This window comes from Eurosta solidaginis, chromosome 3, assembly GCF_040869045.1.
Source record: "Eurosta solidaginis isolate ZX-2024a chromosome 3, ASM4086904v1, whole genome shotgun sequence".
Taxonomy (NCBI): Eukaryota; Metazoa; Arthropoda; class Insecta; order Diptera; family Tephritidae; genus Eurosta; species Eurosta solidaginis.
The window spans coordinates 106,023,722-106,048,290 of NC_090321.1; the positions used below are offsets into that span (position 1 = coordinate 106,023,722).

Below are 24,569 nucleotides of genomic sequence, written 5' to 3' on the forward strand. Positions count from 1 at the left end.
ACTTATACTCAAGGTTTCAACAGTTTTTAACGCCGGTTGGGAGGTTACAATAAATTATTACAAAGTAATTTACACTTTATGTTTCTTAGATAATTCTATTCAATCATATTTAATCTTTTCATTTGATTTATTTCGTTGCTATTTGTTTTTTACGTTTTGTTTCAATTTGCTACATAAATTTCAACTTGACTGTTGCCAAATATACCTGAAAGGGGCTAGAGGGCCCCTCATTTTTTTTTATTATATCCCAATGTGGGCAAAATAGATCAATCGCAGACTGCTCTCCTTAGGGATTAATCGCACGGTTTTTTGTACCTAAAATATTGTTTTGATTGAACAAATTATTGAAAATTTAAAATAAATCTTTTGCGTTTCGAGACTTAAATTTGTATGATAAAACTTGCTAGATCTAGCGTTAAATCTTTTTTGATGCTTATATCACGAAAAAAGCTCAAGTGAAAATATGCAATAAAACATTTGAGGTGTTTGACATTAAATCTTTTCAGAGGCGTAAATCTCGAATAAGGCTTTAGGTTGAAATATAGTATAAGGCTGCTAATGCAAATTAAGTATCCAATTTTTCTACCGTTTATGTTTGCTACTCGGTTCAGATTGTGCAGAGCTTTTTTCAATGTTCTGGTTTATTTGGTGTTATATCGCTTCACGACCTTTTTTGACCAGAAAAATTTCATACTACATTATCTGAAAGTTTCTTCCTTTTTACAAAGCCTAAGACTTTCCTTGATGCTATCATCAGCATTGTTTTAAAGCCATAATAAGAGCGAGATCACCCCTCGGCAATTGGCAAATACCCTCAGTGTATTTCTGCATAAAATATCGGTATAAAATATGTAGGTTCCATCCCCGCCAAAAATAACTATAAGGTAGCAGGAAGAAAAAATCGCTCTATGTTGCTTCGGAGGTGTATCGTGCAAGGTTATAATTACAGGATGTTATTTAAGTATGTTTCCAAACTCCAAGAGGTGATTCTTTGAGTAATTTTAAGACGAAAACAAAAGTCGAAAAATGCTCAATTTTCAAGATAAAAGGTGTCAAACTTTCTTTTAAAAATCGGTTTAAGTATCCTTAATATCTTCAGAAACTTTCAGTCGACTTTGTTCAAATATAACAAATATATAAGGACAGTAAGAGGTTAATTTAGCACCAATTAGATACAAATTATTAAGTCTAGTGACGTCCCGCAAAACACCCTAACCAATATCTTTTACAAAAAAATTTTACGTCACAGACTTTTTTTGAATTTTCGTATTTCTTTCGAATTAAGCAGCTAAAAATACAACTTCGTTTGCGAGCATTGTGAATTCATATGTCCAAGTGGCGAATGTTTGAAAAAAACGTTCACAATAGTAAACAGCCGGGATCTCCTGTTGAATCGCTGTTGGATTACTTAAATTATTTGCTCAATAGTGCTTTTCAAACATTTTTTTAGACGACTGGTACATTGCGCTAACCACATATTCTAAAATGTTTGCTTAGCTGGATGCTCATATTTTCTCTATTACCTAGATTTTAAAAATCAATATTAATTTTGTAGTCTCATTTTCTGCAGACCCATCTGAAAGAAAAATTCATTTGAAACATGAATGGGCAATTGATGACACTTTAATTTATTAACCGCGAGCAAAAAACAATCCTTTCTTCCATTCTCTAGCCATTTGCGACAGCCGTTCTCCCAGTCAGCAATTATTTGACAGGTAGGTATGGCAATGAAGGAATAGAAAGATTTTTCACTTGTATGAATTCGCAATGTTTGCGAGATAAAAAATAATAAGCACTTCATTGCATGTCCCCGGGACAATAACATTATAAAATACTAATACCACCAAACTTATTAAGCAATGAAAATTGGACGAAAACCGTCTCTTGAATATTTTTGCACATATTAAAACTAATTTCGATAGAACAAATAATAATAGTAATGATAACTATTATAATAATAATAGTAATGATAACTATTATAATAATAATAATAATTAGCCGATAGTCTGCTGGACCAACTGGTACTCGATAGCAGAGACAGCGATGCGATCATCAGCGAACCTTATAGGGCCAGGAGTGACTGGCACGTATATTTAACAGGTGCTGCTGCGAGCTGGATCGTGGACGCTGGCACCCACGTACGAAGCCGTGTTGTCGGAAACGGCTACGTACGCGTAACAGTGGCGTACACCACACTAGTGAGCTGCTACCTGTCCCCAAATGATCCAATTCAAGGGTTTAAAGATAAGTTAGAACTACTTGAAGACGATTTGCGAGATGAAACCGGTAACGTGGTCGTCGCTGGAGATTTCAATGCTAGGGCTGTTTGAGTGGGGAATGCCCCAGACTAACTGCAGAGGAAGGCTAGTGCTAGAAATGGCTGCCCGTCTTGGTTTTGTCATTCTGAATACCGGCACGACCCCGACGTATGGGCGACCAGGCATTGGACACTATCCCTGATATTATATTAGTATCGGAAAACCTGCTGTCAAAGGCGGCTGGATGGAGGATATCACAGGTAGTGACCATAACTACATCACCTTTCATCTTAATGACTCAGGGCAAAGTCGGAGAGGGAGACCGCCCCGTATGAAAACAAAATGGGACGCCTCTAAGGTTGACGCTGCAGTTCTCCGCTGTTTTAGAAGCGAGCGCACGACAGATAGTCGACAGTGCCGAAGCAGCGAACGCTACGGTAGAAGCCACCAATTGTACTAGTGGAGTAGCGAAGTCGCCGAACTACGCGGGGTATGCCACATAATGCCAAAGCTGGCAACCCGCGCACTCAGCAGGCCTGACGCGCTAGAACATGCGGAGGCATACAAAAGAGCAAAAAAGGTTCTCTGTGCCGCCATAAAGCAAAGCAAACTTAATAGCTGGAAAAAGCTTTGCAAAGAAGTTGATCGGGATCCTTGGGAACAAGGGTATAAAATAGTAATGGGGAAATTCCGCCTACCGAACCAAACGACGGATGACGACAAGATGCGAAGTATAGTAAATGTTCTGTTCCTCACTTGCACAAACTGATAAGGTGACCACGGCACCCACGAAGGCCACGGCGTGCAGCGGTTCAGGGATGGTGAACTAAAATTGACTACTAAAAGCAGCCCTGAGTTGTGCTGCATATGTATAACAAATGCCCGGAAGCCAGGATCTTTCCAAAAAGGTGACAGGCAGCACACCTCGTGCTATTCCCGAAAGGAAAGGGAGACCCGAACTCCCGAAACGCCCGGGAAAATGATGGAAGGCTTCCTGCTGATAGCAGCCACTGAAGATGGAGGAGGTGTGTCCTATCGGCAGCATGGGTTCCGGTAAGGTCACTCCTCAATAGATTCCATAGCCGAGGTTAAAAATGCGGTAAGGAAAGTCGAAACGGCGGCCCACCAAGCTAGGCTGGTTGTCTTACGGGTTCCGCTGGACGTGAAAAATGCCATCAACTCCGTCAGGTGGCACGACATGCTCGGTGCGCTAAAACACTCTTTGAAGGTACCTCCTTATCTACTAGCCATTTTAAGGGACTACCTAAAATATCGCTGGCTCACGTACGAAATAAATCAAGGCCAGAGAAATGTGAGGATAACAGGCGGAGCAGCCCGGGGATGAGTGTTAGGTCCCGACCGCTGGAATGCTTTGTATGACAGCCTCCTTCGCTTGCACATGCCAGAAATCGATTTTCTTGTCGCTTTCGTAGACGACGTGGCTACCGTATTTACAGCACGGAACTGCGAGATGGCGCAGCTTAAATTAAACCAAGTAATGCGCAGTTTAAAAAGATGGATGAGTGACCGGACTTGAGCTTGCGACAGCGAAAACTTTTATCGTGATTCTCACGAAGAAACGAATTCCCACCATAATCAATATGATGGTTGGGGAACAGCAAGTACAAACACGCGGATCAACGAAATACCTTGAGGTGAAGCTAGATAGCAAGCTAACCTTATCGGAACACTTTCAAGGAACCTGCGAGAAAACTGCGCTGAAGCCATGGTTAGAACGGTCACATGGAGAGGTCGAATTCTATCTGACAAAGTTTTTAAGTGATCACGGCTACTTCTGGGAATATCTCCACAAGATGGGGAAGGTTAAAAATTCGAATTGCTTATACTGTGGGGTCGTAGACGACGCACGTCACACCTTTTTCGAATGCGCTCACTACGCACAGCAACGTAGAAGAGTGGATGTAACACTAGGCGACCTATCTACGGGCTGTGCCATACGCAAGGAATATTCTCTTCGTTAAACGTCATGAATGTTCTTAGCCCAATAACGTGAGAGTAGCCAAAGAGTTCACGTAGCGCGCTCCGTCCCCGAAATTCTGTTAAACGCGGTCCAAGGTCTGGAAGATGTGCAGGCCGCGGGAGGTTAGGTTTTTGTGAGAGAAAAAGGGAGTCCTCAGAGATGCTCGCTACAACAGAGTGTGGCACCGAGTCTAAACAACCCGGTTAGTGCATAAACCACTTCCTCCATCCACGTAACAAAAAAAAAAAAAAAAAAAACACACATACATACATAACACAATAAGAATTTCTTACCTTAAAATTACTCAAAGATTACCTCTTAGTGTTCGGCCACGTACTAAAATAACACCCTGTATAAAAATAACCTGGCACCGTCGCCTCGACACAAAAAAGCGGTAGCCTCAACCGAAAGAAATTAAAAGTTGAAAATGCTCATCCATCCATCGGCCATGTCTTCGCCTATAGGCCCGAAATCATATCCCCCACATGAATTTTTGCAATAACTTTCATTTAAATAAAGGTATCGTAATAAAATTTGGTATACAACTTATTCTGACCACAAGTAATGTTGCCATTATGGGCGTATTCGGAATAAAAGCACGCCCCTTTTTCTGTATGAAATATTTTCTATAAACATAATTCGTCGATATTTCACTGGAAAATGGCGGCATACTCTTAAAATTTGTCACTTTGCTTCTCTGTGTAGAGCTAACTTGATCTGCCTAAAAACTTAAGAAATCGGCATGTCAATGCGACTGGATAAAATTACGAAAAACCGTTGATGACCACACACACTTACCATATAGTTAAAAGAAAAAAAAAACTCTTTTAGACACACATAATGCAATGTCTCCTCAAATTATGAAATATATTTTTAGATACACCCTTTCTTTAATTGAAAAGTACTCGTAAAAAAGATGAGAATACTTTTGAAAAAGCCATATCTGCGTAGATACGGTGTTTTTCATGGGAAACATGTTGTAATTTCATTTGATTTCCTACAAAAAGTGTAGATACTGCTGTCATTTTGCTGTAACTTTTAATCTTCAATTTCTTTCTTTTATCATATTTTTCTTAACTATTAATTTTCAGTTACCTAGCATAAAATTTCCAATGTTCCAATAAGAAACGGTAAGAACAATTGATGTACCCATGTCCATATGTGTGTGTATATGCCTATCTACGAAAGAGCGCGGATATGTGCGCATAAAAGGCATATACACACCGCATGCACATAGTCCAATTGTTACTAAGTAAGCATGCAATTTACGTACATAAGAATTTTAGGTGAGTTGAAATTTAAGACATTAGGGTATTCGAAAATAATTCAAATGTAATGTAGGTAGTAAATTTAAAATATTCAATTGCAAAGATAACAGGTTAAAGGTACGAATTTAAAGGTAAGTTATAAAAGTAAGTATTCATTTTAAGAATTAAGGTAAGTATATATGAATTATATATGTATATATTTCATCTTATTTTACATTTCATTTCAGGTAATGGATTTCTCTTAAATTTCTCTTAAAATTCATCTGCTTTAACACCGGCCACCTTGATGGAATCTGCATTATTCAACACTCGGATAATAGTAACACGGCAAGTTTATGAATTGGCCTCCTAATTATTCCTGCCCTTGTGCGGACGTCTTCTACTCTCACTTTCCCGTCCTGGCCGGCGATCGTGCCCGTCACTCGGCCTAGAATCCATTGTTGGGGTGGGGCGTTATCTGCGGACGTTGCCACTTGTTGCGCTCCTGCAAACTCAGGAGGTAGCTCTTGGACCACGCTTGCCAAAACTGTCGCTTGAGGGAGCAAACATGTTGCCATCTGTCGGGGTAGCGTGTGCTTGGTTCCGGGAGTGCGGTTTCCCCTGGCATTGCCTTGAGCTGGCATCCGATCAACAAGTGGGCCGGAGTTAGAGCCTCGCCGTCGTTCGGATCTTGGCTGAGAGGGGCGATTGGGCGCGAGTCGAGCACGGCCTCTACCTCTACGAGCAGCGTTCCGATTTCTTCGGCGGTGAGACTCGCGTTGCCCATGGCTCGTACGAGCAGGTGCTTCGCCGACTTCACTGCTGCCTCCCATAACCCGCCGAAGTGGGGCGCCCTGGGAGGTATAAAGGTGAACTTGAATCCTTCTTCTGCTGCGTACTGGAGAACCTCCGCCTTCTGACTCAGAAACGCTACCCTCAGTTCCTTGAGTTTGCGATCTGCTCCCACGAAGTTCGTTGCGTTGTCGCACTGAATCGTCGCTGGTGTTCTCCGGCGTCCAACGAACCTATTAAGGGCGAGAATAAATTTATCAGAACTTAAATCAGAAACAAGTTCCAAATGTACAGCTTTTGAGGAAAAGCACACAAAGACTGCAATATACATTTGTAAAGGGGGACGACCCCATATCTTTTGTGTGACGTAAATTGGACCGCAAAAATCTGCCCGACAATCCATAAAAGGTCGCAGAGAACGCAGCCTGTTGGCTGGTAAATTGCCCCTTGTTTGGTTTTTTAATTTTGGTTCGTAGTGAAAGCAATGTATGCAGTTTCACACGGTTCGACTACATGCTTCTCGAGCATTAATTAACCAAATTCTTTCGCGAAGAAGTGCAACCAATGCCTTTACTCCTGCATGGCGATTGCGTAAATGTAAGAACCGTACATAAGGTTTAACGAACTGCGAATTTTTACTCAATAATAGATGGCGGCCACCGTGGTGTGATGGTAGCGTGCTCCGCCTACCACACCGGATGCCCTGGGTTCAAACCCCGAGCAAAGCAACATCAAAAATTTTAAAAATAAGGTTTTTCAATTAGAAGAAAATTTTTCTAAGCGGGGTCGCCCCTCGGCAGTGTTTGGCAAGCGCTCCGAGTGTATTTCTGCCATGAAAAGCTCTCAGTGAAAACTCATCTGCCTTGCAGATGCCGTTCGGAGTCGGCACAAAATCATGTAGGTCCCGTCCGGCCAATTTGTAGGGAAAATCAAGAGGAGCACGACGCAAATAGGAAGAGAAACTCGGCCTTAGATCTCTTCGGAGGTTATCGCGCCTTACATTTTTTTTTTTTTTTTTTGAGGAATTGAGGAAATTTGGCATCATAACGGATCGGCGCGTTTACTAAACGACCGCCTACTAGTAATAATTTCAACGACAAGGACTGCTATGAAGGAGTATGTAAAAATGGATTTAATTTTTGCAAGCTCGACGGTAGTTTAAGATTTTTCGACAATTTATGGATTTCTTCACCATATTCATCACCTTGGATTATTTTAACAATTTTCAAAAAGCTTAGTTTCAACTCGTGTGCTGATGGTAATATGTCATATTTAGTGGTTCGGTTTCTCATTTTCAAGAACCATCGCAGAATATAGGCACAGACTCGAAGTAATTTTGTGTGTAAAGAAAATGTTTCAATTATTTTCAGCAGTGGATTACGATCAGTACTCACTGCTACTAAGGCGCTGGCGTTTTTCTTTTTTTCCAGTGTTTGTTCTTCAGGCGTTAATTCAAAATGATTATTTATTGACCAACATGCGGGGTCTTCTAAGAGGAACTGTGGGCCAGAAAACCATATAAAGTTCTGCAGTTCATCCACGCTACAACCCCGAGACACTTGATCCGCAGGATTTTGTTTTGTTGGCAGATGTCGCCACGAAGCTTTCTGGGTCCACTCTTGGATCTGAGACACTATATTTGCAACGAAAGTTTGCAGCGTTGATGGATGTGTTTTTATCCAGTGCAAAACTATTTCGGATTCTGTCCAGAAAGTTGTGCTGTCAATGGGTAGACTCAAAATTGGGGCGATGCGCGACAATAATTTGGCCAGAAGATGCGCTGCCAGGAGCTCTAAACGAGGAAGAGACTTATTCTTCAGCGGAGCAACCCTGGATTTTGCAGTTAGCAGAATGCATTTAACGTCGTTAGCGAATTGGCTTCGAATGTATTTGACAATTAGCACTCGACTCAGTATAAACGAACCGAGGAATGCTGATTGACGATAACTGCAACAAATTCGCTTTAAAATTCTGCCAACTGCTGTTGAGATACAATCGGAATCGACTCATCCCAATCTAGTTTCTTAATCCACAGCTCTTGCAATAAGATTTTAGCTGAGGTCACTAGTGGGGCCAGCAAACCAAAAGGATCAAAGATTCGGGCAGATACCGATAAAATATTTCGTTTTGTAGCTCGTAACTCATCAAATGTATCATCCCATCTAAACCGAAATAAGTCGTCTTTTGGCGACCAGTGGATTCCCAGCGTTTTAGTGGAGTCTGAATCGTTGAAATTTAACGATTTTTCCAGACTCTGACTATCGTAAAAACTTGGGTGGTCGGGTGAACTTTAAGATGTCAGTTACCTCACAGCGAATTCTGTCGAGGGATTCAAAATCTTCAGATCCGGTTAACAGATCATCAACGTAGAAATTGGTACGTATTACCCTGGCACCGAGTGGATATTTTTGTGCATTCATATCACTTAGCATCTGCAAACACCGTGTTGCGAGAAATGGAGCTGGCGCAGTGCCATAGGTAACGGTGTTTAAACGAAAAATTTGCAGAGGCTCGGATGGATGTTTTCTTCACACTATTAATTGAAAATTTTTCTCATTTTTATTTACGAAAACTTGGCGATACATCTTTGTGATGTCCGCCGTAATATCATACTTATGCATTTGAAAGCGAAGTAGCGTTGAAAAAAGTCCTTCTTGTATGGTCGGTCCAACCATTAAATTGTCATTCAACGCAATTTGTGAAGATGTTCGACTTGACGCATCGAAAACAACGCGGATCTTTGTCGATGTACTTTGTGGTCTCAAAACGCATTGATGCGGAATAAAGTAGTGGGCTTCACTCAGGATTTTATTATCAGTGGGACTCATGTGCCCCAAAGCCAAGTATTCTTCCATGAAGTCCAGATACATTTGACTAAGTTCTGGATCTTTCAACGTACGTCTCTCCAGCGCCTGAAATCGCCGAGCTGCGGTTTCATATGAATCACCTAATACATTAAAGCCAACTTTGAACGGTAATCTTACTTGAATCCGTCCATATGGCAAGACTTCAGTAGTCTTCACAAAATTTTCCTCGCATTCCCTTTGTTCGGGAGTGAACCTTGTGGCCTGTGCCTCTGAAGGAATTTCTTCCATTGCCCTGAATCTTTGAACAATTTGATCAATTGTTTCTAGATCATCTTCAGCTTTGCACAAGGCACTGTTTGCTTGAGAGCTATCAGTTTGGTTGGAGGCATATTTACCTGAAATAACCCAACCCAAAAGTGTTTTTTGAAGCGTTGGGAATCTTGGGTCAGTTTTAATTTGACCTATAGAAAGGAGATCGAAGAATGTTTCGGCTCCCAACAAAAGATCAACCTTTGCCGATTTATAAAACCCAGGATCGGCGAGCTCAATATTGGCTAGAATTTTCCAGCCTGTCGTATTTACTACTCGAACAGGGTGGTTTGCAGAAATTGCTTCCATTACCCAAAATTCTGCCATAAACTCAAAATCGTTTACTCGGGATTTAATAGTTGCAGTAACTTTAGCCCGAACCTTTTGAGTTGCAATTCCTATCCCGATGACATTTAATGTCGCCTTCTCTCGTCGAACTCGCAATTTTTGTGCCAGCTCTTCAGTCATAAAATTGACTTGAGACCCTGAGTCAAGTAAAGCTCGAGCTGAAACATAATCACCGGAGCAAGTTTTCACCTTGACTACTGCTGTCGCTAACATAACGCGATCGGGCACGCTTACTGTGTGCATCGCTTGCGAGGTCCAAGGTTGTGGTGATGTTTCGAACGAAATTGGGTACTAGTGTAACATGGTATGATGTGACCTGTTACAAACCCGACACCGTTCCGGTTTGCACTTTGAAACCGTATGTCCCTTGCGTAAGCAATTTATACACAATGGGATTGATTTCGCGAATTCGAACCTCTGCTGCGCAGAGAGAGTTTGAAATTTGGGGCCGGCTGTTGTTAGGAAATGATCTTTGGAGTTGCAATGAAAGTACGTTATTGCCTTTGATTTTGTAGCTACAAAGGACGATTTTGGCTTTTCAGCACCTTTGTTGTTCTGCCTGTGGTTTCGAAGGATGAAAATTTCGATTTTGACGACGTCGATGCTTCTTCAGACGAGAGGTTCTGGTATCTCTTATTGGGAGCCGCTTCACACTCACTCCACAGCGGAAGCTTGTCATAGTCGAGCTGCTCCTCCCATTTTGACCGCGTAGTGGGATCAACCTTCGACATCACTAAATGTATCAGCATTGCATTTGATTTATTTTTGTCGTCACCCAAAGACAACAGGGAGTCATACACGGCAGATACTGTATCGATCATAGACCGCAATGAAACCGAAGATGGTTTTGAATTTTTGGAAGCTCAAACAGTTTTGCAACTGTGTTAGAAAATATCAGACATTTGTTGTCATATACTTTTTTTGAGCATGCCACCGCCTTCGGATAATTTTCTTCCGTCATTTGGAAGGCCTTCACGGTTCTTAAAGCTTCACCAGGCAAACATGAAACCAAGTGGGTGAATTTTTCTATATCCGAAAGAGACGTGTCATTCTGAACAAGGCTCTCAAACAGACTAATGAAGTTTTTAAACTCCGAATATTGCCCTCGAAATTTGGGCAGCGACATCTTTGGAAGCCCCGAGCTGTGAGGCGCTAAAGAAGGATGTTTCAGTAACATTCAACTTTTTATGTTCTGACACTATTGATTTTAAAGGGGCCTTGGTTTCTACAATCAGATCATCAAGGCTACCACGAGTTGTATCGTCTTCATCGATATCCTCGATTTCGCATTAACACTTCATAAGCTTTTCACTGTAGCTATCTTGCATCTCAAGTCGACACTCGACTTCCGATATCTGTGATGAAATCGACTTATCGAGAATCTCGGTTTTAATTCTCAAAATGCTTCGTTTTAAAGTGTGATCGATTTTTGCTGACCAATTTGATTTTATTAAATTCAAAATTATTATAGGCTGGTATGGTCAGATATTTGAACAGTGCAAGATTAAACTTCACTTATAAACCCGACGTTTCGCCAAGCTCCTTGGCATCCTCAGGGGCTGGATATCTTTATTTAAAAACAATGACAATAACAAAGACAAATTTGTAAAAACAAGTTGGAACATAAACATTGTAAAATCATGACACAAACATTAAATGCGGAAGATGCGTTTTAAAATTGACCTTTGTCTTTTCAGAGCCTTGGTGTCTTCCACCTGGCCTTGCGAACTCTCACTTTTTCCGGTTATCTTGGTGCGCTATAAGTACAGTAACTTTGTACTCAAAATGTATAGTCTGGAAGTTTTCAGCGACTTAAATAACGAAAACGAAAAAAAAAAAAATACTGAAACTTCACCCGAACTATCGAAAAGAAGCGCGAACCAAGTAGGGACTCACCGAACAAGAAAGTCACAAAATCGTTTCAAAAAGGGAAACTAGACAAATGTCGAAAATCTGAACGATCTAACCGGAGCGAAAATATGGTCAATAATAGGACCAAGAAATAAAGCAGTATAGCTTTCGAAAATATGACAGTTTTGGTAATCGCGAGCCTTGTCGGAAATTGCACGAGGTAGTTTTTCACTAGCAATCCCGAAATCTTATATCACGAAATTTACGTAAAATATACGATAATATATGAAGTGAATAAAAGAGAGCCAAAAATTTAAGTTCGTTGGGTAATTTTTGCAGCAATTTAGTAAAAGATATAACCTCAACAGCTTTTAATTGTTAGCACTCAATACCTATTCTTTGTGTACTGGTTCGTTTCCTGCTTTGACTTCCCTTTGGCAGAGTAGGCAGCTGCACTTCATTCCCACGATGTCCAACGCTGGAGGAAACTTAAGTGGCCAAATCCTCGAAAGCAGCAATATCACCAAAAATCAGGATCAACGCAATTATTAGCGTCCAGAGCAGCAACCGTAGCGGTATCACGGTCGGTTTTAAGCGGCACAGTTATGCAGTTAAGCAAATATCAAAATATAGTGTAATAAAATGTTAATCCCTTTTTAAAATTCACTACTATTTTAGTGAACGCAACTGTACAATAAATATATGTATAAATTTTCAGAAATTTCCGCACTTGTGGGTAAGTATTACCTCTTTCATATAACCTTTTATTATTATTATAATTGGTTAGGGGGGTGTGGTATAAAATTTACCTGTTGTTCCTGGCGGGATGTAGCTATGGTGGATGCGGCGACGATGGCGATGATGTGGTGGTGATGGCGGCAGCGTTTCGATGATGGTGGTGATGGTTATCTGGCGGCAGTGGCGAAGTGCTGAGGGTGGCAGTAGACGCTGTGGAATTCGGTCGGATGATGACCACAGCGATCCCTTTTGATGTGTACAAAGCACTTTGTCTAACTTTTTGCACAACCTAATGGCAGTCTTTATATACACACAAACCACTATTAATTTGGGATTTTACACAAGAGAAAAGGCACTTGGGTTTTGTTCAAACTTTAAAACAAATTTAATTTTTTATACAAAGAGATTTTACAACGATAAAAAGATTTTTCCAAATTCAGGTCACACCGCGAGATAGATAAAATTCGAATTATAAGTAAAAAAGGAAATGTCAACAAACATATATATATATGTACATATGTACGTACATGTCAACTGTCAACTCATCGTTGCGGTTGCCAGAGGGGCGAAACGTGAACTTTTATACTCTAATAGATATAACTATAGATATAATTCATGGATTTAACGTAATTCATGAGTCGTAAAGATAATAACTATACATCAAATAGTAATGTATAAAAAGGTTCAATGTACATATTTATATATATGTAACTTAGTTACGGTAATTATAAATAAGGTACATGTTCAAATTCAATATAAAAAATTCAGGTAAAATTCAAGTTCTTTTAATTGGTTATAAAAATACGATGTTGATGGAGTTGGCTGTTGATGACTGCAATAGTCGCTCAACCATCGTCCCCGCCCTAGGCGCGTTCAGCGGCTAGAGCCTCTTGCAGCTCTTGAAGAGTCCGTAGCGCATCTCGTACGAGGAGGTCAGACACCTTTCCCCTGGAAGTGGCAGTTTGCAGCCCTTGTGCGGTGCATCGAACGGTGCGTCGAGCGGCAGTAGATGCTGGTGGTTGTGCTTCGGTAGCTGGGCGAGACCGAGAGATAGCTGGGCGAGAACGGGATCGCACGGTGGGGGTAGAGGGTACCTGAGGTGGTACTACTTGGCGACCAGGCCGGTGTGCCTGGGTATGACGTGGGATGCTCGGGGTTACATCCCGTCGATGCAGCAGAGAGTGATGTCGTAAGCCGCAAGTTCGGCAGCGATCATGTGAGCTGCATTCATCTGTGGCGTGCGATAGCGCTAAGCAATTTAGGCAGAATTTATGCGCCCTCGCGAGAATCCATCGTTGTGGCGGCTTCAGTTTCTTGAAGACTCTGCAATTACGAAGAGCGTGGGTTTGCATACATACGCGGCATCGTCGGTAGTCGATTTGCAGCGGCGGGCTGCGCGCGATCACTGCTGACCGCAAGGAGTTTCGGGGTGCCCGTTGCTGATCGCGATTCATGACAATCTGAAAGTATAGTTGTAAATGCCTTTTAGGTGAGAGAAATGTTAAGGCAGGGAGTTTCAGTTGGCATTATGTTGCGAAATACGACTATTAGTGACGGTGATGTGGTAAGAGTGGACAGAGGTGGTTTGAGAGTAGCTACGAATTCTCCGGGGTTGCCCGAGAGGGTGGGCTTTCAATCTGAGGGAGGAAACAGAGCTTGACAAGTGGTCGTGTGAGGGTGCCGGTTTGAGTACGAACGTCAATAACGCGTATATGACCATCTGACCCGGGATATATGTTTTCAATGCGTCCTAGACGCCACTCTGTCGGGGGGAGTGAGTCGTCGTGAATACAAACACACTCACCGACCTTGGGTTCGGGTTGTGGATTTTTCCACTTCTGCCTCTTCTGGAGATCCTTTAGGTAGTCTTCCTTCCACCGTTTGCTGAATTGATGATGTAAACTTTTTACCCTGTCCCATCGGTTTATAAGAGATAACTCCGCGTGATCCACTTCAGGGATAGCGAGGAGGGGGCCACCTCTGAGAAAGTGGCCGGGGGTCAGCGCGGTAAACTCGGTGGGATCTTGGGACAAAGGTGAGATAGGACGAGAGTTTAATACGGCTTCAATTCTTACCAAGAGGGTGGTAAATTCTTCAAATGTGAACTTGTGGGCTCCTGCAGTCTTCTTGAAGTGCAGTTTGAAACTCTTCACTGCAGACTCCCACAAGCCGCCCATATGGGGAGCTCCGGGCGGAAAGAATTTCCAATTGATGCCCTGGGGAGAGTATTTAGCGATTACTTCTTGAGAGGCAGTTTTCATGAAGTCAACGAACTCCTTTTCGGCCGCTATTTTAGCTCCAATAAACGTTTTGCCGTTGTCACTCATCATTGTGGCAGGATATACACGACGTCCGACGAAGCGAGCGAATGCTGCGAGAAAGGCATTTGTTGTTAGGTCCGAGCACAGCTCAAGGTGGACAGCTTTTGTCACGAAACAGACAAAAACGGCCACGTAGCCTTTCAGTAAGGTGTGAGACCTTAGCAAGGAGGCTTTTGTTTGAAAAGGCCCCGCAAAGTCGACACTGGTAGTGGTGAAAGGCGGAGCATATGTGCATTGTTCCGGGGGCAAAGCCGCCATGATTTGCGATCGCATTTGCTGCTTGTGGAGGGAACAAGTCTTGCACTGATGTATGCATCTCTTTATGAGGGGTTTGAGTCGTGGAATATAGAGATCCTGTCTGAGGCATTGCTGCATGAGACGTATTTCGGCATGGAGAAGAAGTTCATGGAGGTACTGTATATAGAGGACAGCAAATCTTGATTTTTCTGGGATAATAACGGGATGTTTTTCACTGTAAGTCAACGTCGAATGAGCTAGTCTACCATGAACCCTGAGGAGCCCGTTTTTATCGAGGTATGGGTTGAGGGTTAGTCGAGAGCTTCTTTTATCAATGGGTTTTTGCATTTTCCAAGCATGTTCTTTCGCGAGCAAAATATCGGGTTTGCGTTAACGTCACAAGTTTATTTTTCGTTTTGTGGAGATCTTCATGAGACAGAGAGGGAGTGTACGCGGGTTTAATGCCTCGAATTCGGTCCTTGAGATTATTAATGAACCTGAAGACATATGCCATGACCCTGAGGGCGCGGGGAAAAGAGGAAAATCGATCCAATACATCGGGGTCATCTTCAGCTGAGTGTAGTGCTTCGACTCGGCGCATTTCAGGCGGGTTGATACTGCGGGTAGATGATTTTGGCCAAGCTTCCGGGGGCTGGGTCAGCCACACAGGGCCATTCCACCACAGCGAAGAATTTGCCAAGTCCATGGGTTTGCATCCTCTAGTGCCCATGTCTGCTGGATTGTCGCGACTGCCTACATGCTTCCAGGAGGCGCTTCCGACGAGATCCATAATTTCAGCTGTTCGATTGGATATGAAAGTTTTCCAAACGTGGGGAGGCTTTTCGAGCCATGCTAACACAATTTCCGAGTCAGACCACATGTAAAGATTTTTAAGAGAGAGCTCGAGATGGGATTGTACGACGGCGATTAGTCGGGCAAGGAGTAGAGCTCCACATAGTTCTAGTCTTGGAAGACTGGTAGTGCGAAGAGGGGCAAACTTGCCTTTAGCGACCAGAAGGTGGGACGACGTGGTGGCACCGTGGGTTGTTCGCAGATATATAGTGGCGCAATATGCCTTTTCTGACGCATCGCAGAAGCCATGCAGTTCAACCTGCTGGTTCGGGATGTAGTCAACCCATCGAGGTATCTTTATATTTGAGATGCTGAGTAAATTTTTTGCGAACTGCGTCCATTTAATAAAGCGGAGGGGCTTCACTGGTTCGCCCCAGCCAGTTCCGTCTATCCATAGCTTTTGGAGTAAAATCTTGGCCTGAATCATAATCGGCGTAAGCCACCCTGCGGGGTCAAAAAGTTTTGCGACCGAGGAGAGAATTTGTCGTTTTGTACTAGCGGACGAGAGCGGTATTGAGTCCACTGTGTACGAAAACGTGTCGGTCAGGGCGTTCCACTGTATGCCGAGAGTTTTGGTGTTGCTTGCTTTCTCGAATTCAAAAAGATTGGTGTTTAGCAAGTCCTCTTCTTCGATGTTTTTTATAATACTGGGGTGATTGGCCGTTATTTTCCGTAATGGAAATCCTGCTGACGCTAACACTTGGATGACTTGGGAGAGAGATGTTTCAGCAGAGAGAATTTCATGGCTGCCAGAGAGAATGTTATCTACATATGTTTCTTTCGTCAAAACAGGCACGGCTTTGGAGAAAGTTTCTTCTACATCTTTGGCCAGTTGGTGAAGAGTACGTATGGCGAGGTAGGGGGCACAGTTCACACCAAATGTGACTGTTTTCAGACGATAGTCTTTTATGGGGTCGCTCGGAGATGAGCGAAATACGATCCTCTGATAGTCTCTGTCGTCTTCATGCATTATGATTTGACGATACATTTTTCTACGTCTCCGTTAAAAAAAAATTGGTAGGTACGCCACTTGAGAATCAGAAGCATCAGATCGGGCTGGAGGGTAGGGCCGGTATAAAGAACGTCGTTAAGCGCACGTCCAGATGCCGACTTTTTTGAGGCGTTAAACACGACCTGCACCTTTGATGTCTTTTTCTCGGGTTTGACAACTGCGTGATGAGGAAAATAAAATGAGAGGCATTTTCCTCCGTCAAATTTTTCATAGGAGCCGGTTTTCTCCATATGATCGAGGGTGAGGTATTCTTCTAGGACACTATCATATTGAGTCTTTAAATCCCCTTTCTTGTGGAAACTTCTCTCCATTCCAAGAAACTGGCTTAGAGCTGAAGACCGAGAGTGGGATAATGAGATTGACTCTGGGAAGCTGGGTTTAAACGGCAGCCGTACGATTTTTGTTAGCCGGGTTAATATATTGCCTCTGCACTTATTCTGGTTTAAAAATACGATGTTGATGGAGTTGGCTGTTGATGACTGCAATAGTCGCTCAACCAATAATTTTTTTTTAGGAAAACTTTGCTTTTGGGTAAGTACCTCTTTTATTTTATTTGGGTAAGTACCTCTTAATTCTTTTTCTTTATATGTAGGCAAATTGTTATATGGATATTCACTGCACTATTAAGAGCATAAAATTTTAGATTGTATGATTTTAATTTTAAATATATATGTATCTGTATATATATATATTTTAATAATTGGTATAATTTTTAATTGCTCTTTTTGCTTTTTAGCCACTGTACTGCACTCACTGTATGTAAATTATATTTATTTGTTTTTACACACGACCACTCGCGGACAGGCAGTTGATATTTTCATTAAAAAAGAATAATTTGCAAGTTAGTTGTTTTTGAAATTTTAATTTGATTAAATAGTTTTAAATTAGTTTTTATTTAATTTGTATTTATTTGTTTTTTAACTGAGCACTCACTTTCACTTCATAGAGTATATTATTTAATTTAATTTGCACTGAGTCCCTGCTTCGGGCGCCATGAAAATTTACTAATGTTTTTTAGCAAAGAAAATAATAAGGTATTTTAGGGGAGCGCAAATTACTTCACACTCTCATTAAACTGCCTAGAAAATCACTTGAAATTGCATGTCTCCGTATAAATAAAACGCCGCTGTCGCCGATTACTAACAAACTCTAACTTTTAATCTTCAATTTCTTCCTTTTATCATATTTTTCTTAACTATTTTCAGTTACCTAGCATAAAATGTCCAATATTCCAATAAGAAACGGTAAGAACAATTGATGTACCAATTTCCATATGTGTGTGTATATGCCTATCTACGAAAGAGCGCGGAGATGCGCGCATAAAAGGCATATACACACCGCATGCACATAGGTACAATTGTTACTAAGTAAGCATGCAATTTACGTACATAAGAATTTTAGGTGAGTTGAAATTTAAGACATTAGGGTATTCGAAAATAATTCAAATTTAATGTAGGTAGTAAATTTTAAATATTCAATTGCAAAGATAACAGGTTAAAGGTACGTATTTAAAGATAAGTTATAAGTATTCAATTTTAAGACTTAAGGTAAGTATTTATGAATTATATATGTGTATATAGGTATGTATTTCATTTTATTTTACATTTCATTTCAGGTAATGGATTTCTCTTAAACTAATTATTCATCTGCTTTAACAACGTTAATATGACCGCCTTTTGACTAGTATTACGACCGTTTTTTTGCTTGGATTATACTGCTATATAAATAAAATATTTCTTTAATGCAAATCCATTAACATTTCTTTTATTCAATTTTTTTGTAATATATTAGACTATTTATAATAGTTGTAAATTATTAACTATAAGTCATAAGGAAGGAATAGTTTTTCAGTCTTGTTGGTGAGCCATAAATACAACTTTTATTGTATGCGATTGTATGCATACAAAGTTAAGGGAAACTTAAATAAATTAATTAGTGATATAGAAAACAAAAGAGAAGAGCTAACGGAACTATTGGTTGCAGTAAACCATCAAATCGCGAGTAGGCAATTCACAAGTTCAGTAAGTTGACTTGTAATTCGCCAATTTTAATGCTATACCTTTTTTATTTTAGTTCAGGAAGCTGCAATTGAGGTTCGGAAGATACAATTGAAGTTCAAAAATTTCTACTCGAGTTCAGAAAATTTAAATTCAAGCTTAGAATTTCTAGTTGTAGTTCAGAAAATTAAAATTGAAGTTGTGTTTGTAGTTCAGAAAATTATAACTGAACTTAAATTGTAATTTTCTGAACTTCAGTTGTAATTTTCTGAACTGCAGTTGAAATTCCTGAGCTTCAGTTATAATTTACTGAAATTCTATTGAAAATTCTGAACTTCAATTGTAATTTTTTGAACTTCAATTGAAGTTCCCGAGTTTACATAACTTCAATTGCAACTTTCAAAATTTGTTTACATAAAATGAACAATTTAACATTTTTTCTGACAGTTAAAGTGGTGATTTGCTTACCAGTGGTTTGAAACCACTTGCATTCGTGTTTGCGCTTCTCTCATATTCAAACCGGTGTCCAATCCCTACTTCTTTTTAACTTCTACATATCAATAGCTATCCTCACCACCAGAAGGAGTCACTATTGTTTCCTACGCCTATACTATTGTTTCCTACATCGATGAGCTTTGTAATAAAATAAAGAGCTATCTCCCCGATCTCCCCAGTTTTGTCGCCACGAAACCTGACATTGTCACCGACCAAATCATCGGCGACCTTATTTACAACATGGACGCGCCAATTTTCGACCATATGGCATTACGCTACCGACTGTCTTGCATCCTAAAATCTAGGGTGTGATGTTCGATCAGGATCTACGTTTTGGTCAGCATGCAACCGCAATTGTATTTTTATTTCTTACTTTTTACATGTGGCTCTCCTGCGTAAAGATAATTTGATTACAAAGAATATCCCACCACCTTTTACTTCACTTGAACAACAACAGCACCCTCTTCGAAAGTTTTGGGGAGTGTTGTAGATGGTAAAAGTCTAGTTGGTACGTTTTGGTAACAATGCACCATTAAGGTACTAGCCCGACCATCTCGGAAACGATTAATATGATCACATTAAATCTTCTAAGCCATCCCGCCCCACCACCTAGTTCCACGAGGAACTTGGGGTCGCCAGAGCCTCGCCAGCTTAATATGTGTGTGATACATTTATATATGTAACAGGATTCCTCTCGCGTAGATGAGGTTGACAATTGGTTTGAGGAAGCTCTGAACCTATAAAGATTTGTCGCTTATCAATCCCTTGAGTCCCTCGTTCCTTTGGTGTACAAACATGTTTCGATTTTTTGTGATAGAACTGAGCTACATTACACTGACCGACTTCACGGCGACGTTACTGATCAGCTTAACGCCTTAAAGGTAGTTGGCAAAGAAACGGCATATACGATCAGAAGGCACTCGAAGGCGATGCCCCAAAACTAACAGCCAAAAGCAATAATTATCATTTCACTGACACAAATTTTATAGTTTTTTCTTCCGGAGTTGGACACAATATTTTCATTATATTACTTAACAATTTAATGTATTTTGACTTACCAGCAACAACATAATCATGTTTAATTGTACGCCGCACAATCATTATAGCATCATTTAACGAAGCTCAGTTTCTTCCAAAAATTGTTCGGCACCGCCACGTAAAATCAATGTACGTGTTCTGGCATTAACGCAACCTTTAAATAATTATAAAATATGAAAATAAAATCAACGTCAAACCCACTATCAAACCTAGGAAAATGTTGAAACGTTCACCACCAACTTGACGTTCTTCAAAGTAATCACATTGACTCAAAACACTTGAATTAATATCATTAGCTGCAGTCATAACAGCACCACCACAAGCTTTCATTGTACGTTTCAAATCTTCTTCTGGTACACGAACAGCACAAAACACATCACAATCTGCAAAATACTGTGTAGCAACATCACCAATTGGTAGTTTAGATAACACAACATAGGCGCCTTACTTAGCATGTTTATTGTACAGAATGCGCCATTCAGCATCAACAATTTTCTGATACTCTTGAATATTATCAACACGTACTTCAGCATTATCACGCTCAACCTTGAATTTCAATTCTATATTTAATAATGCGATTTTATATTTTCTGTAAGACTTTGGTCCATCAAAGGAAAGTACAGCGTCCACTACCATTTTAGAAAAGAAATCGTTTTGTTGATGAATAATTTTGGAGGTCATTGCTGTTACAGTGCATTTTTCCAATAAAGCACGTTGTTTTTCCTTTGATTGGCGCTTCTACATGTACAGCCATGTCATATTTTGGTCATGCATAATTGTAATACTTTACGTATAGCTTTAATGATGATACGTGTATGCACGCCTTCCTCAACATATGGCTTTACTTGTTTTAAGATTTCACCTGCTTAAAGAACTACTGAAGTGGTGCCATCGCCGATCTGATAAGTGAAACATTTTTATTCTACACATTCTAATATAACAAAGAACTTACCTCAGCATCTTGAGATTTGGCGATGTCGACTAGAGTTTTACGGCTGGATGCACAATTGCCAATAGTTTCATAATGGATGCACCAATTGTGGCCTTACCACTGGAATCAACAATATGCTTGTCCATACTGCGTGGACCCAATGTAGTGCGTACAGCGTCCACAATTGATTGCGAGGCATTGATGTTGGATATGAGTTGAGGTTTACCTTGACAGCTATCGGTACCCAAACATTGTTTATTCAAAAACTCATATGTACCCAATACAAGTTCAGGACGTTCATATTTATTGACACGCTGTCCGGTGTTGCCCAAATGTTGGAACTATTCAGTTGGCACTGTTGAGAAAATATATGGATCAATGAACACAAGTAAAAGTGAAAGATTTTTTTACTATCTGTTGTCACTTTACACACAAGACATTGCAAACGACGACCAGCATCTACAAATTGCATATTAGCCTTGCAACGATTACATCTAATTGGACCCAATTCACCAAAATTTACAATGTGTGGCTAATGTTCACCCTCAACCGTGCGTGCCATTGGTGAGATGGTAAGTGTAAAGGGCAAAGCTGTTGTTTTTAATAAATCAGCTGTTGCAGGTATGCAATACAAAGAGGACCTGCAAACGAGAAAGATCAATGTAACTGCCAAACAAAACATTAATTTCGAATATCAATACCTAACGTTACGTGGCGAGGAGTTACCCTGATCTTGTACCACATATTTTGTGGTCACCAATGGTGGTAATAGACCCTGTTGATTAGTAATAAAAACACAACCCGCGCTAATTTTATTTTCAATGATAACGCTTATCGGATTTGGCAACTGATCGGGATCTAAACGGCGTTGGGCTTGATCATACTGTTGCGGCTGTTGATATATACCAGTACCAGGTGCAGGTGGTTGCTAAAGAAAATAATACAAAAATGGCTGACTGGGCATTGGCGGCTGTCCAAGTTGTGTTGGTGGCATCATTTGACCCATGTAACAACCTGGCGCCCCTGGCTGTTGTAGAGGATAACCTGGCTATTGAGGTTGTGGAGGACAACCAGGTGGACCAGGTTGTGGTGGATAGGCCGAATGTTGTGGCATTGGCAGATAGTTTGTTGCAGCTGCTGTCGTGGCATTGCATCACCCGGTTGCTGTTGTGGTATATACCTTGGCATATCTGGATGTGGTGTCATTGCCCCACCTGGTCCAGTAGATGCTGCGGCATACCTGGGGGACCATCTTGCTCATGGCCACCAAATGGTGCATACGGTGTTGAGGTGGACCGGATTGTGACTGTGACCAGACTGTCGTGGAATTGGACCCAGTTGCGGTGGCATTTACTGGTCACCTGTTTGCTGGTATGGAGATGTTAAACCGCCTGCAATTGATGTTGGTGGTGTAGCTGACTAGTTTGAGGAGAACCAGTCTAGAAAAATAACAAAATTTATTAGACAGAAAATTATTCAAAAATATGGTAATTCTATACGACAGCATGATACTGCTAATACGCATCCAAAAATCGAGAGAGGTGTCAAAAGACGCGACTTGACATCAGTATTAATAATCCGAAACCGCAAAATAAAAATTTTAACTCGTTCAAAAGATATTAAAAAAATCGAAAAATTACCCGCGGGTCCCTCCAAAACCGTGGTGAAATCAATAGTATTTTTGCGCAGATCACCTTTCTGCATATTTATTTATCAAGCAAACACACAACCATAAGTTAATTTACAGTGTTTCATCTTAAATCAAGCTTAACCTAGCAATAAGATTAGAGTATGGCAGCAGAATGGTAGATGTGTGATAGTCTAGGCATAAAAAGTTCTTGGGTAAAGAAAACAGGAGGAAGAGGAAAAACAGATTGGTTGGAGCTAAAAGGCCAAATACATATATTTCAGTTATTGTGCGAAGTAACGTAGCAGTTCGTTTTTGAAATGCAGTGGGTTCTGAATAGTTCTAAGTCGGACAGGTAATGCGTTCCAGAGGCGGACAGCAAAAACGAAAAATTGGCGTTCAGTTGTTAGGTTGCTGAACTTCATATTGAGTAAGATTCGCGATCGCGGGGATTTAGTGAATTGAAGGCGTTCGCTAAGATATTTAGGCTCTTCGGATACAATGACCCTGTGTAGAAGTGTCAGACATTTTAATTTAAGAAGGTTATCTAACGTTATGGAAGATAATTGTATGACAAAAGCGGATATGTGTTCACGACGTTTAACACCATATACATATCTACCGATATTGTTGTATAAGGCATTCAGTTTACCACGGCACAGGCTGTCACAACAGTCATACAATTCACATCCATAACACAGGGTTGGTAATAGAAATGTTTTCGCTAACAGCAGTCGAATTTTCACTGGGGTAAAGTGTTGCGTGTTCCAAAGAGAACGAAGCATGCCGTAGGTCTTGCCTATTGCATTAAATATGTGGTTATTCCAAGTCAAAGTTCGATTGAAGATTACTCCAAGGTTTTTTACAGTATCAACAAATTTTACAACTGAGTTGTTTAGGATTACATTATCATAGCCGTCAAGTGCAAGAATCTTCTTATAAATTACGATGCAGTGGGATTTGTTTGGGTTTAAAAGTAACACATTATCACATGCCCACTTGTTTACACTTTCAAGATCATAGGTGAGTTTACTGATACAGTTGTTGACGGAGATCACAGGACAGTTGACATATAATTGGACATCGTCAGCATAGATATGAACATAACAGTATTTTAACACGCTTTGGAGGTCATTGACATATAACACAAACAGGAGTGGACCAAGAATCGAACCTTGAGGAACCACCTTTTTTATGAGTAAATAATTAGACAACGTGCTGCCGGCACATACAGCTTGGGATCGATCGCTGAGATATGAAAGTAATAAACATAATGCTGGCGGTGAGAAGTTGAACACATTTTTTAACTTCATGGCGAGAATCGTGTGTCGAATGCTTTTGAATGATCCAACAGCGTTAAAAAAGTAACATGGTTGTTGTTAATGTTTGCGCTAATATCGTCGGATACCTTGATTAGAGCAGTTGTACAGCTGCGATTCGTTCTAAAGCCGGATTGTGTCATATTAATAAGAGAATTGCGACTCAAAAAGGTGTTTATTTGAACATGCATTATGCGTTCAAGGACCTTAGACAAAAATGGCAGAATTGCTATGTGCCTATTTTAACCATTGTTTTTTATTAATTGGAATAACCCTGCCACCTTCCAACATGGAGGAAAAGTTGACGTAGTCAGAATGGTACTTAAGGAAAAGGTGACGAATGGCAATATTTTAGGGAGTAAGCACTTAAAAAATTTAGGCTGAATACCATCTAGGCCAGTGGCATTAG

General features: G+C 40.7%; 1 pseudogene; it reads right to left on the minus strand.

Moving 5' to 3' along the window:
- Positions 1 to 12,425: 12,425 nt before the first annotated feature.
- Positions 12,426 to 21,453, minus strand: LOC137245956 (T-complex protein 1 subunit eta-like; annotated as a pseudogene).
- Positions 21,454 to 24,569: the final 3,116 nt, after the last annotated feature.